Raw genomic sequence first — 17,403 nt, 5'->3', positions numbered from 1 at the left:
TATCCTTATTCCCTGGTTAACTGCAAGTTGTCCAAGAATTATTTTTCTAAGACTGTTTTTGTAATCTAAAACAGTCCTTCACACAAATCAGTAACTTGCCATGCCAATCCTGAGAACATGATAAATGTTAAACAAAACTAAATAAATGATTTGTTTAGCCATTTAAGTACGTGTGTATATGCATGTGTATGCATTTGTATATGTGTATACAGTCCATATGTATATATGTGCATGTATATATACTCATATATTTGAGAGAGAAACTACAATGATACTTCACCTGTATGTTACCTGAAATTAACAGTGTTCTGTGACAGCTGTGAAGGAGCCTGTATACTTTTGCGTTTTCTTTTGGAGGGGTGTGTGTGTGTTCTTGTTTGAGCAGTTGCTGACAGGAGCTGGGGAACTGAGACTGATAAAGCTGCAGGAGGGCTGTGCAGGCATAACCTTTACTTCAAGCAGGAAAACCACCATAAAAAAAAAGAAATTGGGCCGGGCTGGGCAAAGCTGGAAGCAGGACTGTCCGGGAATGTCAGACATGTGGTATTATTTAAGGCTGAATCCCCCAGGGCTGGGAACGGTACTGCTGTTGGGATATTGTGCTCTGCAGCGATCGCCCTGGTGGGGAATGGGGTCGGAGCTGAGACCGCACTCTTGTGGGTGAGAGGTCAGATTTCCCCTGAAGGGAGGGGTGTTTGCGCTCCCAGGCATCGTGGGAAGAGTCGGATCCTGGGTCAGGAAATAGGGACTCAGAAAAGTCTTAAACAGCATATTCCTTGCAGACCGAGATGGGTCCCCTCTGTGTCTGTCAGTGTTGTTCATGCTGGGTCAGAAGCAATAGTGAACATTCTGTGATTCTGACGGATGCTCAATTCCAGGGCTCCTGCCCACAAACTGCACACGGTGAACACCTAAGTCACTTGCTGCTTTGCTTATTCCTGAAGGTCTGTGAGAGGCCCTGCAGCATGTCTGGCTTCCTCAAGGTATCTAGGGGGTAGTGGGTGGACAAGCATTAACTTGGGTTGACTTGGGTTCAAGTTCTCCAGAAACCACTTATTTGCATTTCTTCACCAAACCACTACTGTGCCCTCCGTCTGTTCATTGGTAAAAGGGAAAAAATAATAACTTGTCTTTTCTATTTTCCAAGGATCTGATGAGGATGAAATAAAAGAAAGAATGTGAAAGTGATCCATAAACCATGACGCATTATTTATTCCCATACACTCCTGCCTCAGGCCCTTTGCACTAGCGGTTTCTCTGCCTGGAATCCTCTTATATCCTAATGGTTGTACCCTTCCTTTCTTCAAGTGTCTGCCAACTGTCATTTCATCAGAGAGCACTTCTCTGGCTGCTTTGTATAAAATAGTGATCTTCCTGACTCCACTGCTTTTGACACTTGTCCTAACCCTGCTTTATTTTTCTCCAGAGCCCTTGCCACCATCTGACATATATTTTTGTATATTCTTCAATTGACTCCATAAAGAGGAGGATTTTGGGCTGTTTATTCACTGCTATCTCCCTAGGGTCTAGAACAGTGCCTGACACATAGTAAGCACTTAATAAATATTGTTGAATGAATGAATGAAATGATTCATTGCAAGATATTATTAGAGTTGCCCAAGTCTCCACAATATAAATATACCCCAAAGTTACAGAGGAATCATTTCCCATCACTCTTGTCCAAATGCTGTTGCATTGTACAAACTACTGAGAGGCCTGGGATGAAACTCAGAATTGTCTCCAAGCTCTTAGATATTTTTCCTGGCCTGGCTCATTTTGAAGTATGACTGTGAAAGCCTCAAATTTATGTGTGGCTTTTTCCTCTTTTTTTTTTTTTTTTTTTGTGGTACGCGGGCCTCTCACTGTTGTGGCCTCTCCCGTTGCGGAGCACAGGCTCTGGACGCGCAGGCTCAGCGGCCATGGCTCACGGGCCTAGCCGCTCCGCGGCATGTGGGATCTTCCCGGACCAGGGCACGAACCCGTATCCCCTGCATCGGCAGGCGGACTCTCAACCACTGCGCCACCAGGGAAGCCCCATAATTTACTTTTTATTTGCATGTATTGTTTGTTGTCTGACTCCCTCCTGCTAGAACAATAGCTCCATGAGAGTAGAGATTGCTTTTTTTTTTTTTTCTCATTTCTGCACTCCAAGGATCACGGGCAGGACTAGGCCCAGAGAAAGTGGTCAATAAATAGTGTTGAAGAAACAAATTGACTTTAAAGATGAGTGAGGTGATTTGCATATTGCTGGCTTTCCTTGTCCTGACTAGTAATTGTAGGCTTTCTGAAATCCTAATTCTTTGTAAAATGTATGGCATCTAATTTGCTTCTCTTTCCTTCACAGAAACATGATGCTACTGAATAATACTTCAATTCCAGGAGCATGAACTGAAAACCTCCTAGGAATCAGGCAGTCCTACATAGTCCCTGACTTTAAGAACACAGACAGAAATGTAAGCAAATAAATTATAATTCAGTATCATAACAACAATAGTGGAAGCATACTCAAAGTAAAGAGACAGCCCAGGGGGAAGAGATCTGGAATCTTCACGTGGGATGGGAGAAGGTTTTCAAGGAAGCCTTCCCAGAAGAGGTGCTATTAGAGCTGAACAGGGGTTTCTCAAGATGAATCAGACTTGGAAATAGACAAGCAAAGTAAGGAAAGTCATTCCAGGCAGAGGGAACAGCATGAATGAAGCCATCAAGCAGTGTGGTACCTATGGGGATCTATAAGTTCAGTATTGCTGTTCCATAGAATGCAAGGTAATTGGTTCCTTTGGGGAAAATAATAACGATAGCCTATACACAGGGTGCTTTCCACATGCCAGGCAGTGTTCTAAGTCTTTATACATTAGCACGTTCAATCTTCCCAGCAACCCTGGAACATAGGCACTATTATTATTCCTATTTTGTAGATGGAAAAACTGAGGCACAGAGAGATTACTATATAAGATGATAATACTGCACAGGTTCTAAGGAAATAGTATATATTTTTTCTTTTTATTAAATCATTTTTTGTTTTCTTTTTTTTTTGAATTTTATTTTTTTTATACAGCAGGTTCTTATTAGTTATCCATTTTATACGTATTAGTGTATATATGTCAATCCCAATCTCCCCATTTTTTGTTTTCTTAAAGCAACTATTTTAAAAAGTCTGGTCTAGCTGTCCAGGACTGATACACTCAGAGGAGAGCAAGAAAGAGTAATTGGTGATTAAAGGAAGAGAGAGGTTTTTTTAAAAAAAATCTTTGAAAATAGTGTCATTTAAAGTAAAACAATTGTGGTAGTGGTGTTGTCTTAGTTCCTTAAGGATTTTTAGTGCACATAAATAGAAAGGATAAATATTTCTTATGTGATTAGTAAGCAAAAAAGAGTATGAAAAGTGGAAATAAGTATGTATGCTTTTTAATACTTTACAGAAAGTTATATTAAAACTTTATAAAGGCCCACTGGATATTTATTTTCCCTCCTCCAGTAACAGTCTTAAATAAATATAATTACTTTTGGACAATAAAGTGCTTCAACGTTGTATACTGAAAACCAATAAAAAATACCAGTCACTTGGAAGAGGTCCTGTTTGGAGGCTGACCTGGCCCTTACACAGCAGAGTCAGAAGGTGAAAGGTTAAAAGTGCATACTTGATCTTAGACTGAACATAAAGTGTAAACTCCGGGTTTGGTTTTTTTTTAAGCCAAAAGTAGTTTTATTTCCTTCTCTCTTTTTTTTTTTTTAAAGTTAATTAGCCACTAATGTGGACAGTCTTAAGGATCTAAGTCAATTAGGACACTTCGTACGTAACTTTTCCAAGCTGAAGCCGCATGCCCTTTGCATTTATAGCTGATGTACTCTGGATAAAATCTCTTTGCAAGGAACAATAAAAGGCTGAATGATGGAGACCATGAGCTTAGGGTTGATGTCATAAAGAAGTTCTCAATATTTTGGCACTTCCCTTCTGATGTGAAGTGTGTTATTCTCATTTGGCAGGCGGTGGCCAAGTGGAATAAGCACGTGCTAAGCCACCGCAGCTCTAAAGTGACAGCAAAAGGCATCTGCTGCATTTCCCATTTGGATTCTGCAGCCCCTTTGATTCACACCCAGTTTTTTCAGATTAGATCTCTGCCATTTTACTTATGTATGTCGCTACCACATTCAATTCACACATTATAACCTGCCACACAGCGTAGCTTTTCTTATCCTTATAGATACAAATGACAGTATTTGACCGTTTTATCTTTAGAATTATTTAGTATCTCCCAACAGTCTGGATCATTTCTTTTCTTATACTTTGTTGAAGTACGATTGACATGAAAAGTTGTACAAATGAACTTATTTACAAAACAGAAATAGAGCCATAGATGTACAAAATAAACTTATGGTTACCAAGGGGGAAGTGGGGGGGAGGGATAAATTGGGAGATTGGGATTGACATATATACACTACTGTATATAAAATAGATAACTAATAAGAACCTACTGTATAGCAGGGTGAACTCTACTCAGTACTCTGTAATGACCTATATGGGAAAAGAATCTAAAAAAGAGTGGGTATATGTTTATGTATAACTGATTCACTTAGCTGTGAATCAGTTGTGTGTTAACAAAATCAGCTGTTGTGTTAGCAGAAACTAATACAACACTGTAAATCAACTATACTCCAATAAAAATTAATTTAAAAAATAAATAAAATAACCTATGTGGTATTCTAACTCTCCAAAAAAAATAAGTTATACATACTTAATGTGTACAACCTGATGAGTTTGGAAATAAGTATACACCCATGAAACCAGCACCACAATCTATGCTATACATGTCACCTCCAAAAGTTTACTCCTGTCCTCTTTATTAATTATTATTATTTAGTGATAAGACAATTAACATAAGATCTACTCTCTTAGCAAATTTTCTAGTATACAATATGGTACTGTTATACTATATTGTATATGTATATGTATACACTCTGTGCTGTGCAGTAGATCTCTAGGACCTTATTCATCTTGTATAACTGAAACTTGCTGCTTTTTGACTAATACCTCCTCTCTCTGCTCTCCCAACCCCTGGTAACCACAAGATCTTTTCATAATGAGTGCTTGCTGCTCTATTTTTAATACTACCAACATTTCCATTTAAAGGGGGAGACAAGCTTCTCTTATAGCACAGAGTCCTACATTTCTAAGTTTAATTTATATTTACGAATATAGATTTACATATACATGTGTATTTTGAGAGCTATTTCAGAGGAAGAGTTGACAAGTCTTAATGACTAATTGGACATGGGAGGTGAGGGAAAGGGAGAATTCGAAAACAGTCCTGAGGTTTCTGGCTTGAGCAAATCTGTGAATGGTGATGCCTTTCAAAGCCCAAATGGACCAGGGCCCATTTGAATACACTGGGCTTGAGGTGTCTGTGGGATGTCCAGGTGGAAAGGGCCAGTGGGTGGTTGGATGTTTGGCTTTGAAGCTCAGGATGGGTTTGGGCTGAAGATAAGGCACAGGGGTCGTCAGCATCAAGGAGGCAATGGAAGACAAAGATGTAGGTGAGCTCATCAATCAGAACAAGTAGAATTTGAAGAGAAGACAACATCCTAAGGAAGCCCAATGTTTGAGGAGCTCTAGTGGAAGAGAAGTCACAGATGGACTGAGAAGGAACATCCAGAGGGGACAAGAGGAAAATAAGGAGAGTACAGGGCCCTAGAAGCAAAAGAAAGGCCACAGCTGAAGGAGCCAAGGGGGCTCAACAGCCACGGGGTCACAAAAGATCATAACTGCAAAGTCACCTTTGGATTTAGCAATGATGACATCAGCGACCTTGATAGGATCACTTGCAGTTGATAAGTTGGGCATCATCCCATTATAATAATAGAAACAATCATCTTAAATTAATGACATGGATCTTTAGAAATTTGCAAAGAACATTACACGCCTCATTTCATGCTCATAATACTCTTGTTAATTAGATGTGACTGCTTCCATTACATAAATGAGGGGAGAATTAGAAAGTCAAGTAATTATATAATAATAAAACAATAATAGTAATAAAAATGGTCTTTCTAAAACATTTACTGTGCAAAACATTGTACTAAACATTTACTTTGCATAAAAAGATTGCAATGTAGATTTTATTAACTCAATTTAAGGAAGGTCCAGAGAAGTGGGGTAACTTTTCCAGGCTCACACAGCTAGGAAATGGCAGAATGGGGCTTTGAACTCAGAGCTGTGGGGTGCTGAAGTACAAATTCTTTGCACTATTAAAGACTGCCTCACCAGATGTTCAGGTTTTCAGGCAAATATCACTTTAAAATTTTTTCTTGAGGGCTCCCCTGGTGGCGCAGTGGTTGAGAGTCCACCTGCCAATGCAGGGGACATGGGTTCGTGCCCCGGTCCAGGAAGATCCCACATGCCGCGGAGCAGCTGGGCCCGTGAGCCATGGCCGCTGAGCCTGTGCGTCCGGAGCCTGTGCTCCGCAACGGGAGAGGCCACAACAGTGAGAGGCCCGCATACCGCAAAAAAAAAAAAAAAAAATTTTCTTGAACATCGATATGTATTCTTGAAAACACTGACAGAAATCCAACTTTGCAAACTGAATTATTTCCCTTCTTGTTTATGTTATAATTTAAAAGATGTGTCTTCCATGGGAGGAAAATTCACTTTAAACATAGTATTTGGCTGCACAGAAATCATACACTGAAGGTAAAATGTTAACCTCTGTAATAAAATATTAACCACAGGATTCCATAATGCAAATACTATACAGAAGACAGTGCTGGATTCCACAAGTAGAGAGGAGCCCCTTGAGGTAAGGAAGGAAAGAATGCTGCCCTGTTGGAGAAAATTCTGAGGGAAAATTTGCTTCCAAGGTGGTAGCTCAGACAAACCTTCTATATCTTTTTCTTCCACTTGACAAATATCTGACATTTTTTGTTTTAGTAGTGAAGCTGCAAGTGCCTAGCATTCAATTTCTACCACATTAATGATAAAACATGAACTATATTTTAGATTTTAGAAACAAATATATATATTGTATATATATGATTTTTTCTTCTAATAAACTAATCAGTTGGTGAGAAATTAAAGCTAAGTTTGGACCTATGTGGTGTGTGTATGTGATTCATTCCATAATTCTTCAACTTTTCTGTATGTTTTAAAAATTTTCCTAATAGAATGTTATTAAAAAAAAATTAAAAGGAAGAAAAGAAAAAACACCAAAGCACCAGGAATGTAATAAGCTGTAGGTCCAGGAAAGAAAGTGTACTCTATGAATATAACTGAGTTGTCTCTCCAAAGTACTCAATTGTCTTCATTTCAGCAATATTGAGTTATTTTATGAGAAAGTTTAGATCCAGATAAAACTAAAATAAAGCTGATTTCTGTCCACTAATTTGTCTCCATAACAAAGTTACCAAAGCTTTCACATTTCTCTCGTTTTAGTTCCATTTCCAGGAAATCATGAAAAGTATGGCACTGGCTCATAGAAGTTTTAGAATATAAATTGAATTTATAGTTAGTAAATGAGTTATGATATAAGCTAATTTTAAAGCAAACTGACTTTATAGTTTTATTTTTAATCAGGAAGTAAGGTAATCTTATGACCTAAAGTTTGGAGAAAAGAGAAAAAAATAAAATAAAATCCTCCTCCTTAAATACAATGGTTATAATTTTTATATATTTTTTCTGGTCCTTTATTTCCTAAAGATGCTTTTAAATAGTTGCAAACATACAGGTTTAGACCCTGCTTTTTTCACTTAGTGTTATATATTAAGTGTTTTTCTGTGTCAACATATTTAACATATTAAAGGTTGCATAACCCTTCACTGTTATAAACAGTGCTGTGATGAATCTTCAACTGTACGGCTTGTTTTACATTTTGGATTAGATTGCTGGAAGTGGAATTACTGGGTCAAAGAGCAAGAAATTTTAATAGCTCTGTGTATTAATAAATTGCTTTCCAAAAGTGTTGTACTAATTTATATTGTAAATGTAATGCAGAAAGTCATCTTTGCCAGCAGTGAGTATTATAACTCCTCAAAGTTTGCAAAGGACTGGCCCTTATTGTTTGCATTTGTATTTCTATAAAATATTTTAAAACAGACTCCTTCTGCCTACCATGTGAGTTGACAAGCAGGAAGTATGACAGTCAGTGGATTTCATGATCCTTCTGGTTATAATTAAGTGTTTCCCTATTGCCCACCACAGCAAATTCAAATTCCGAGCTCTTGTCTTCAAAGTCCTGGACCCATTCTCCGCCTCCTGTCCTGTCTTGACAGCTCCCTCCCAATGTGTCTCAAAGTTCACTGAGAATGATCACCTGGGCTGCTTGGTAAACACACACATGAAGGCTCTGAGCCCCACTGGATGCCCCTGAGGGTGGGGAGCCCGTATATTACCCTCTGCATTTGTTTCTTCATAAATCTCCTGGCTTCCTTTCTTTTATAGATTTTTATGCCAGGAATAGTCAGATTAAATTCAAAACTCATTTAGGAGACTATTGTCCCCAGGAAGTCTGCATAGATTAGGCAAGAAACGAATTCAATATTAGTACTAAAGTGATGAAATACAGCTAAAAGTGAATGATGATGGTCTTTGCCATCTGCAAACATACTTCGTTCTTAACTATGGAAGAAATAGAGCTATTCCAGTGGGGGACCCAGGTGGCTGGATGGTCCTGCTCTAAGCAGATTGACTCACCCCTAGAGGGAGAAACAGAAAAGTCCATGTGAAGAGAGGGTTAGATATGCTGGAGACCACTGGTGAAGGCGGGGTGGGCTGGAGTGTGAGAGTCAACCTTTGAGAAAGTCAAGGCAGCTTGAATGGGAAAGTAGGGACTTACCAGGTCTAGGAGGGTCCCCAGTTCTTCAGATCAACGTAGGGAAATATTTTCTTCATTTCTGTTGTTATGACTATTTCAGTCTCAGGCTGATGAAGCCAAGAAAAAAGACCTGTCATGTAGCATAATAACTATAATATTCACGATGTCACAGATAATATTTTTAAGTACGTATAGTGTGCCTGGCATGGTGCTAAGTTCTTTTCGTATGATTTCATTTTAACCCTCGTGCCACCACCTCGCGCATGAAGTAGGCCCTGATATGATCCTTGCCGGGTTACAGAATAATAAATGATCCTGAAGTCACCTTGCAAACATCCAAACATCTTGGTCCTTTTGTTGGCTGTTTTCTTATATGGGATTGTAAATTCCCCAAGGTTGTCAACCATGTCTTCTATGGTTGACATCGATAGACGTGTCTTCCATGTCTTCAAGTACTCACAGGAGGCAGGGCTGGAGACAGAGCCCAATCAGGTAGCTGCTCGACATGAACTGAACTATAATGAAAGAAAAAGAATGCTTAAAAGATCTCTTGGGATTTTCTATTAAAAGATTTTTCTTAACAAATTACAAAATAGGTTTCTTCAAAAACCACCATAATTATCTGGGCCGTCCTCCTGCCCCCTCCTCCCACCCCTTGCCCAGCAAACCCTTGGAAGTTCCTTTTCCTTTTGGGTCCAGGTTAAAACCGAGCAATTCAAATTATCAACCACTAGGCTTTTATTTTTCCAGACAATTGGCAAAGGCCTCAGTAAACAATATTGTTTCTATTCCCTTGAAGTAAGCACATATTTTAAAATGCAAACTTGGATGCATTTTACGTAGGTCAAATCTTGGTCAAAATGATTGAATGGCTTGATTCCCACCTCTCATGTTGATGAGTGGAGGCCCATCATTGAGCTAAAACATCACACATGCTCAGGTCTTAGAAGGCCCCCAGGAGGCCCAAGTCGGTGTCGGCACAACACATTTTTTCAGCTTGAATTACGTGTTTGGGCTTAGATTCGTATTTCCTATTAAAGCTACTGGAGGAGAGCAAATGAGTAAGAACTCTGACAAACCCACTTCGCCCCAGCTGGGTGCTGGCAGCCCTTCTCCAGCTCCCAAAGACAAGGAATGGCTCCCTCCACCTCCCACCCTCCAAGGCAGAACAGCGCTCTGTGCCTGCTGTTCAAAGCCTCCATTTCGCAGGTCCAAAATCAGGCTATGGAATAAAACTAGGAAGGTTTTCATGGCTCTGCTGTGGATGTCAGAAACTTGGGTAAAAGACTAAGAAAGCCCACACTACATCCATTCCTAAAGGCTTGAAGGCATCACCCACTTGAAAGGCAGCCAAGGAGACCCTGTCCAGGGTTTGAGGCTGATTCTCTTCCTTCTCACTGGACTGGGATGCCGAATGAAGGCTTAAAACGCAAAGGAGCCTGGGTTTCCTTCCGTGGACCACAAAAAAGACCTGTGCCTTAAAAGAAAAATGTAAATGAAGCAAGAGGAAGTTTCAGCCCAGCAAGATGATGTAAAGGCTCCCTTTTCCAGCTCCCAGGAAACCCCGTAAAGGTATGAGAGAGGCTCCCTCCTACGCATTTCTTAAAAGTTGTTGTTCTCCCAGATTCTCCCTCTTAGAGCTTGAAACTGAAATGTCTTCCGCCGATGATGACATAACATTGAGCTTCTATTTCTAAAGAAATCCAAAGTGAGCTTGTTACGAATCAGGGTATGCTGCTTAGGTAACGCTGCTGACATTTCCTGCCAAGTCTACCTTAAACTGTATTTTAAGGGCAATTGATTCTAAAGGCATTGATAATGATAAAGAAAAAAAGAAAAAGCTGTTTTTTAATTGAAGAAGAGGTCCATTATTTTGGGAGCTAGTCAAGTTCTTGGAAGACTTACACCTACACACCTAGGAGTGGCTCTGACTCCTTCTACTTGGCTCTCTCCTTGTTCCTCCTGGCTCCTTATCAATCTTTATCCACTCCCAGTTTGCGGTTGTTTTATCCCCAGCTAAGAAACGATGCACTTCCATATGCCACACTCCCCAACCCCAGCTCTGACCTTAGAAATGACCCAAAGTTGATCCTGATACTCCACATACAACCGATGAGAGAAAGTGGCTTTCTAGAGATTGGAATATCCATAGTAGAATGAGACAACAGTGCCAGAAAAGTTGAATCCTATGTACAAATCTGTCAGCCTGTCCCCTGTAGCACCACGCTGGCCATGCAGTGTGCCAAGGGCACCTGTCAGCAACTGCTAGAAATGCTTTTCAAACCTCCTATAAATTTCAATAAGAGAAAAATAAACTAACAAACTCCAAACATTTTAATTTAAAAATTTGTTTCTACTTCACTGTGTGGCTCTGTTTTATTTCGTTGAATTTTGGTGTGGAAAGGACGCTAAGAGGACAACTGATGTCCTCTTCCACTCTGTGAACGAGGAAACCAAGCCACCAAGCACGGTCCTGTGGTGGCCACAGAACTTATTCATGTCAGAGTTACAGCTTGAAGGCCCAATGCTTTGCCAATTTCTATTTTTTACTTTTTAAACAACACCAGAATAGGAGTAAAAGCTCTCTTTTACTCCTATTACAAAACATGATGTGTTTAATTTTTAAGATAAATTTATATTTCTGAGGTTGTATTTCTAAGCCCCCTTTTCCCCCAGATATCTTTTTTCTTCAACATTTTTCTCTGTCTCCTAATACTCTTGGTATCTTCAGCCTTTTAATTTTTCTGATTTTTCCCCCTGCATTTGATCTTTAATCCCCTTGGTTCTCTCTCTCTCTGTCTCTCTCTCTCATCTACTTCTATAATCCATTTGTGTGCATCACTTTCCTTCCTCAACATTTTCTTATATCTCATTCGTATTTTTCTCTTTATTCTTTTTAAACTTCTTTCCGGAACCTCTACCTCTCCCCCTGCATTCCTTTTCATCTTGTTTCTATCTGTATTCCTTCCTTCTTGAATGCTGTTCTATTAGACCATTTTTAACCCTTTCTTCATTTTTTATCTCCTCCTTTTTTGTCCTGTTTCAACATGACCTCTTTGTTTCACTGCCCTTTCCACACAGCAATGAAAAATACGTGACTAAGTGTGAGTGCGTGCGTGTGTGTGTGCGCGCGTGCACACATGCATTTAGAATTACTTGGGGTAGGGGTGGAGAAAAGGGGAGAAGAGATTGAGGGAGACACCAAAGAATGTGTTCATAGAAGGAGAAATGCTTTGCTTATTCTCTCCCTGGGGATGTTAATCAGAGAGTTTCGTTTCTAATGCCCGTTTAATAAATACAAGTTATGTACATATGTTTCCTATATAAAAGTATCCTGAATCAGTACTGTATGTGTGAAATGTTTCAATTTTCCTAAAACATTCTAAAACTTATTCCAGATCCATTGTACAAATAGTTAAGGAGGAACGGGATTGCTTTCTGAGTTTCATTTGGACCTATTTCAAGTGTAATAAACACATGTTAAGATTATGTTTTGAACATCACAGAAATGTTTATCAACTATTTTGAGACAACTATAAAATTACCATGGTAGCATTGAGTAAAGTTACTTGCTACTTTCTATACAAGAAAAATCTAGATATTTAAGCATAGTATTACTTAAAAAATTAATTTTTTCTGAGCTCTAGACTTTTGAGTGAATTTGGTTAATGTATATTATTTAAGAGTACTGCTTTTTAACAAAAGAAATTTGTTTTATTAGTCAGAGTACAGTAATAAAAATGACTGTGTGTGCGCCTTAAGGATTGATGTCTTAAATATTTATAAAGGTTTATCCTGTCTATACCATTAGGCACAAAATGTTTTCCTTTGTTCCATAATCACAGTTCCTTACCCAGCTCCATGACTGAGTAATTCAGAGTTGGAAATGAGCCCATGTATAACTGCATACGTCTAAGAACCAAATCTTAACAATGACTGAGGACAATCATGGCACAAAAAGAACTTAAATCAGAAATAATTCAGATAACTCCCATTCATTTCTTAAGTCTGAAAATTATAAAGCATCCTTAAATACTAATGAATGAAAAAATAAATACATGAACAATAGTAATTACCTTTTAATTACAAGACCTCTGCTTAAAATCTTGTAAAAGGATCTTTCCTCACAGGCTGCTTTTCGGTCATCTTACATTGGTGAGTTTGCCTGGTGTTCTCCCAGATGACCTGGGTTCAACATCTGCTCCGAGGAAAGATTCTCCTGGCTCAGTAATTAAAATGCAATGATCTTATTACAGTTGGAAAAATGATTTATTCATCTTTCTTACACATTGATTTTTGGCATGGCAGAAAATAGGGGAGAGATATTATATGTAATTCCATGGGGCCGGAGATGGGTCTAATATTACCTAATACCTTCAGAACTGACCAGATCAAATTAGACAGTAATCCAGAGTTAGAGAGGCTGACTCACACTTTGAAGAGACGGAACACCGCAGAGGCCATTGAGCATTTGATGAATCAGTGGGATCAGATGGCTTGAAGGAGGGACACTGTTACATACAGAATAAAATACATGAATGGTGGGGGAGAAATCCACAGAAACTGACAAAGAAGAAAGATGATCAATGAAATGACACATATGCAAAAAGAACAGAACTGACCTGAAATGCAAAAATAGAATGACCATGTGAGGTAACTATTCTTTCTCTTCTTAGACACAACTGTCTAAGGAGAGACACTATTGTTAAATCATAGTTTGGAAAACTAAACAGTCTGATTTTCTCCTGGCAGAAAGAATATGGGAATGCCGTGCCGCGTTTAATTCACCATTACTCTTTCTTAACGAATGAATTTGCTTCTCAATTCCCCACTTTCTTCTAATGCCAAATTCTAAATGAATGCATTTAATTGCCACCCCATCTTAACCTTTTACCTGTATGTAATCAGGTGTATTTATTTTCTAAAATGATTCAGTATTTCTGACCATGGTCTGAATGTCTATCTTAGTGTTAACAGTACAGAAAATAACATGGCAACAGATTAACAATGTTTTTAATACAAGGGCCAATAATACATATAAGAAAAGATGACATTAAAAAATCAGCAATAACTGGGTAGACTGTTCACTTTCATTAAAATGCCTTGAGTCTGTCTGAAAAAAATCAGCTATAATAAATACTCATTAGGTAAATGGAAAGGTCTGTCTCTATAAAATGTTGTGACTCATCATTCTGTTAATCCTAGTTATTCATAATTTTTCTGTTTAAAATAAAATCACATAGAATAAGTCACTAAATTTTCTTTTTGAGAATTATTTTGCATATCCTAGGTTTTTTGCTTTTCATACAAATTTTAGAAATAACATCAGTTTCTATAAGAACAACTGCTGGGGCTTTTTATTGGAAGTATCACCAATTTAAGTGATAGTTTTACAATAATGAACCTTCTGACCCACCAGTATGGTGCAGGTCTTGGGCATATTTTGTTAAATATATCCCTAAGTATTTAATATTGTCGATGCTGTTATAATTGGTATTTTGTAAATCTCAATTTTCAATTATTTATTGCTAATACATACAAATACAATTGATTGTGTATGTTGACCTGTTATCCTGTGGCTTTGATAAACTCATTTAATTCTAGAATATTTATGGATTCCTAAGCATTTTCTATATGGACCATTATGTCATCTGCAAATAAAGATAGTTTTATGTTCTCCTTTCCCAAAATAAAGGAGAAAAGTTGACACTGATCATTTTAAAAAATTGATTGGAGAATGACATTCTTGACAGACACAGTGTTTACATGTTTAAAAAACAACTCTATTTATAATGGGACATTTTTGGAGAATAGTGACTGGAAGAAAAACTATCCATCTTTGTTTAACAATGAAGTTTTAAATTTTTTCCTGTGGAATGGTTTTGTGTCTTAGAAAACCACAATGGCTTCTGCTGCTAACAAACATGAGGAGGAGAGTGTGTTAAGAAAAAAATAAAAATAGGTCCACTTGTTCTTGGAGATTTATAAATCATGAAAACAAGGTCATAACAATTAAGGAAAATATAAGAGGGGAAAAGTCAGGACACAGAAAGAATGAAAGAGAACGTGAGGAATTGCCTTTGGAAATGAGTATATCAATAACTTATTATCTGAAAGAATTTCTTGGTTCTTTCCAGAAATACAGGTCTTATGAAACCAAAACCGAATTCATCAACTTCCCCTCCAAAACCAGGGTTTTGGTTTTTGTTTTTTTCCATTTCTCCATTCTCTTTCATCAGAACCACATTTCCCAGTATCCCAAGTGGAAACCAGTTAGTTATCTTTGGTCCCTCTTCTCCTTCGCTTTTGACATTCTACCCAAGTGCCAAGCCCCAAGCCCCATGCATTCTGCCTAAAAAAATCTCCCGGCACCCACTGCCCCGCATTTTCCCTTCATGCGGGGCATGGCCGCCTACTTTCCATTCCTCCCAGGGTCACCTGAATGTCAATTACTTATCCCACGGGCAGAGGGGCAGAGCGTGCCTTGCACAGTTGCTGGTCAATGGCTCATTCCTTCTCTTTCGTCTCTTCATCTTCTCCAGTTCATCTTAGACCAAGAACCAGGAACACATTCTGCAGACAACTCAAGGACACCATGCCTGTGCTAAACATCCCACTCCAGGCCCAAGCAGGCTGGTGCTCACCGCCGGGGTCCCTCTGTCTCTCATGCCTCTCTGCCTGCTCACTCTCAAGACCTGAAGTCCCTGGCTCGCCCCTCTTGGGAGGCAGCCCCCAGAAGCCCAGCGTTCCCTCCCTGACTCCCCCTCTTCCTCTGGGTTTCTTCATCCATTCCCATCAGTACCTTTCCTGTTAGCATGTAAATTTCCATTGCTATGTATAACTTTAGAAGTTTCATGGGTATAAGTCGGAGACTACTAGTTAACCATAATCCTTTCCATCTCCCAAAGCATCTAGCAGGCCTCATTAAATGCTCATTGAGTGAATAAGTCAGGAAATCAGTAAACACAGTTTCTTTAACACACATCAGGCCTTTTTTTTTTTCCTAGGCTTTTGGTATTCGCCAAATCAGGATTCTATTAAAATGAAAGGATTTAATTTTTTATTTGCCAAGGCAGGATTCTATTAAAGAAACAATTTATGGTTTCAGATTTTTTTGGAGGAGGAAAAAAGGCTTTTGTAACATTTTCAGATAATAAATGACAACGATAATTGTTGACTACTGATCACTATGTGTCAGTCACAGTAAGTATATCAGTTTATTTAATCTTTACAACATTCCTGTAAAAGATTCATATTACTCTCACTTTGCAGATGAAAAAACTAAGGATCAGAGAGGGGAAGCAACTTGCCTAGTGTCACACAGCTAGCCTGTTTCAGGACTAGAATTTAGATTTAGGTAAACCTGGCTCTGTCTTCGTCAGACCAGGTTACCTTAACAAAATACCACAGGCTGCATAGTGTAAACAACAGAAATTTATTATCTCACAGTTCTGGAGGCTGGAAGTCTAAGATTAAGGTATCAGCATGGTAGGGTGCTGTTGAGATCTCTCTCTTTGGCTTACAGACAACCCCCTTCTCTCTGTGTCCTCATGTTCCTATTTTATTTATTTATTTATTTTTGGCTGCACTGGGTCTTCATTGCTGCACTGGGTCTTCATTGCTGCATGTGGGCTTTTCTCTAGTTGCAGCGAGCGGGGGCTACTCTTCGTTGTGGTGCGTGGGCTTCTCATTCCAGTGGCTTCTCCTGTTGCGGAGCACAGGCTCCAGGCGGTCGGGCTTCTGTAGCTGTGGCTCGCAGGCTCTAGGGCACAGGCTCAGTAGTTGCGGCGCATGGGCTTAGTTGCTCAACGGCATGTTGGATCTTCCCAGACCAGGGCTCGAACCCGGGTCCCCTGCATTGGCAGGCGGATTCTTAACCACTGCGCCACCAGTGGAGCTCTCATATTCCTCTTCTTATAAGGCTACCAATCCTATCAGATTAGAACCCCAATTTATGACTTCATTTAACCTTAATTACTTCTTAAAAAGCTCTATCTCCAAATACAATCACATTATGGGCTAGAGCTCCCATATAGGCACTTGGAAGGGACATAAACATTCAGTCCATAGTAGGCTCTAAAGAGATGTGGGGATATGGATTGGGCATTACCAAGTGAAATCCAAGAAACTGGCTCCCAGGGATAGATGGCCCAACCACCAACTCGTCACAACTTTCAAACTCCCAGACTTAGTTTCTATTAATTCAGCATGCCAGCTCACACTAACACCCCAATCCTACCTTCTCAACAGCCGAGGGATTTCAATTTTTAAAAACAGAGTAACAACTCTTAAAATTTTCCGGCCTGTACTGTTCTGGATTTCATGCATATTTCAGGATGTGAATTTAGGGGATATGTTTGACATTGAGGGCCATAGTTAGGAGAGGCTGCACAGAGGCTGGGATGCCCGTGTTCTGTGGGTGGTGACAACACACACCCACCAGTGCTGGCTGGACTCTGGTGATACAAAGGCAGTGGAGAAGCAACCCATAAGGATGTATCTAGTTCTAGGTGGCTCCACTCATAAAACTCCGAAATGCACAAGCAGAGTAATTTTCTGTAAGGCAGGTGAAAGTTGAACTCCTTGGCTGCTGGAATGGGCA

The 17,403-nt window shown here is 39.2% G+C and overlaps 2 long non-coding RNA genes across 4 annotated transcripts in view; one reads left to right on the top strand and one right to left on the bottom strand.

The window, feature by feature from the left end:
- LOC117201423 (uncharacterized) overlaps nucleotides 1-17,403 on the top strand; it is a 147,676-nt gene that overhangs the window by 119,359 nt on the left and 10,914 nt on the right. For 2 of the 3 annotated variants that reach the window (XR_004483437.2, XR_004483436.2), the window contains exon 6: nucleotides 2,345-6,521. This is a non-coding gene — a long non-coding RNA (uncharacterized LOC117201423). Of the gene's footprint in view, nucleotides 1-2,344; nucleotides 6,522-17,403 lie in introns of those variants that run through there. The other variant, XR_007470422.1, reaches the window with a different exon arrangement.
- Nucleotides 8,692-13,094, bottom strand: LOC125960612 (uncharacterized). The gene is made up of 3 exons (XR_007470424.1): nucleotides 12,878-13,094; nucleotides 10,141-10,278; nucleotides 8,692-9,316 (listed from the first exon to the last, which is right to left on the bottom strand). It is a non-coding gene; the product is annotated as an uncharacterized LOC125960612 (long non-coding RNA).

Source organism: Orcinus orca, chromosome 12 (assembly GCF_937001465.1).
Source record: "Orcinus orca chromosome 12, mOrcOrc1.1, whole genome shotgun sequence".
Lineage (NCBI taxonomy): Eukaryota > Metazoa > Chordata > Mammalia > Artiodactyla > Delphinidae > Orcinus > Orcinus orca.
Note: the sequence above shows the minus strand (reverse complement) of the source record. Positions and strands in the feature narration are given on the sequence as shown.